Source organism: Sebastes fasciatus, chromosome 9 (assembly GCF_043250625.1).
Source record: "Sebastes fasciatus isolate fSebFas1 chromosome 9, fSebFas1.pri, whole genome shotgun sequence".
Taxonomy (NCBI): Eukaryota; Metazoa; Chordata; class Actinopteri; order Perciformes; family Sebastidae; genus Sebastes; species Sebastes fasciatus.
In genome coordinates, this window is record NC_133803.1 from 35,422,022 (window position 1) to 35,424,521 (window position 2,500).

At 43.0% G+C, this 2,500-nt stretch overlaps 1 protein-coding gene across 10 annotated transcripts in view; it reads right to left on the reverse strand.

The window, feature by feature from the left end:
- The window catches only part of wdpcp (WD repeat containing planar cell polarity effector), a 177,348-nt gene that overhangs the window by 56,308 nt on the left and 118,540 nt on the right, over window positions 1–2,500 (reverse strand). The gene's annotated exons all lie outside the window — the stretch shown is intronic.

Below are 2,500 nucleotides of genomic sequence, written 5' to 3' on the forward strand. Positions count from 1 at the left end.
ATGAGACCACTTTGGGTCCCAGAGGGGGGGGGGGGGCATAACCTTTCTTAGGAAACTATGACCCCCTTTACACCTCCCATTAAAATGTGTTTTGGGGGATCTGATTGCAATCGGATCTTACTTGACCACATAAAGTAGGACAGTAAATCCACCCCATACACATTGAGGACTGATTGTGATCTGATTGGACAGACAGGGACTCACTGAGACCACAGGGAGTCTCAGAGACTACCGTCTCAGAATCATACATCTAAGACGAATGAGTTCAGCATTTGAGAGTTTAGAGAGTTTTTATGATGTTTCTGTTTAATAAATCTTCTCCTCTATGTTTACACTTCATTATACTATTATACTACTAGTATTCCTGTTATACTGGATGATTCAGTTTCTATTAGTTTGGAGAGGGAGGACACAAGTTCAAGTCTTTCTCTGTCTTCCTCCCATTTTCTCCTCACTCTTACTCCTTCTTTCCTTCTCTTTCCTCCTCTCTCCTGCATCCTCTCCTCTCCTCTCCATCCTCTCCTATCCTCTCTTTCTCTCTCTCTCTCTCTCTCTCTCTCTCTTCCTCTCCTGTATTCTATCTCTCTCTCTCTCCTCCCTTCTCTTCCCTTGTCAGAGTAACTGCCGGCTCTAAAGGCCTTTTTGTGGTAGAAGAACACACTTGATCCTGTTCAACTCTTCAGGAGCTGCATGGAAACGCTGATTAGCAATTAAGCCCCCCTCTCCTTCAAATTAATCTGTTTATGAAACCAATTAAACGGAGAGGAGGGGGGGGGGCGTTACACATGTCTCTCAGATATCCTGCTTTGAGTTGAACGAGTGAGGCTGCACCCCGAGATTTAGAAATCTAACCGCCAATTAACCACGCCGTGTGTGTGTATTTATATAAACGTGCGGGTTATGATTACACTTCAAATCATCCTGTTGTGTGAGCATTTTTAAATTAATATGCAAATAGTCACGAAGGGGAAGTGAAACATCGCTGGAAAAAAAACAGAAAAAAAACTAGCATCTTAAATCAGGTCAGCTGAGTCGGTCGGAGTCGGATTATTATGAAGCGTCTGTAATGAAAACTGGTTGAAGGTTTTAAAACCATCATAAAATACGACCATTAACGGAGGAGGAGCCTCGGCTTACCCAAACTACCCTTAATGCAACAGTAAGCGTCTTTGTAATAGATTACAGACGAATCAAGTTAAATGCAGTTTAGTATTGATCTCTACGGGTGTCTATAAACGGGATTACGTTTAATCCCATTCAGTCCCAGAATGAAGGAGGGGAGATGAAACCAGACTGGGGCTCAATCTGGGACCAGGTGGCTGATTTGGCTTTAAGGGCCAGACCTTCATGACCCACCCCGATACACACACACACACACGCACACACACACATACACACCTATATACACCGTATGTACATGTATATATACATGCACACATGCACAGATAGCTGCAAAACATTCACACATGCAACCATTCTTTACACATCCTCAGTTACATTCAAACCCACAAGTCTAAAACGACATGTTAAAGCACACACACACACACACACACACACACACGGTCCTCTAAATCCATTTAATGCCGTCTCCTCAGCAGCATGTTGACATAAGAGGCCAATGGGCTTAACCAAAGCACATTTAAAACATGCGTAAATGAAACCTGCTATGAAAAATCACTTAAGGATGCTTAATCGTGGAGCATATGCGCAGCTTGGCTGCAGCAGCCGTCGGCGGCCAAAGCCAGCCGGTAATACTTTGATGGTGTAAAATATGTGTAATCTAGCGCTCCGTATGATGCAATCATGACAGCCCGTGGTAGAAACAGGAAGGTACAGAAGTTGAAGAGAGAGGACGGTGAGCCAGCTCCGTCTCACGGTGAAACAAAAAGCCAGATGTGGCTGCCGTGGCTCGTCGTGTCGGAGAGACGCAGCAGGACTCACATTCAGCTGAAGCCATGAAAGAGGATTTACTTCAGCGTTCACATACTGTAACCGGTCTGCTTTACCAAGTTGTCACATCCTGTTCACAACATGTAAATTCTCTGTCATCACACAGCGACTTACTTTGACTCCAGATGAAACGATCAGTCGATTAATCAAAGAGAATTAAACAGCAACTGTTTTAATAAAGTCATTGTTTCAGTCTCGTTCGCATTCAACAAAACTGCATCGTCAATAACCACTCGAGGACACTTTGTCCTGCTGGATTACTTTTGTTTTTAACGTATCACAAATACGTTTAATTTAAGTTCATGTAGGGAGGAGGTCGAGGTGGATGGACGGGTCAAACATGGGACTTTCACCCAGGAGACCAGCGTTGTCACGTGTGACACGTGTGTGAAAATGATTTTTAACCCAAAACATGATCTTTTACTAAACCTAACAAAGTAGTTTTGTTGCCTAAATCTAAACATTATCGAGAATGAACTTTCAAAACGACAAAAGCAGTTATAACACTAAAAAGTCGATCTACACAAATGTGGATATGAAACATATTCTT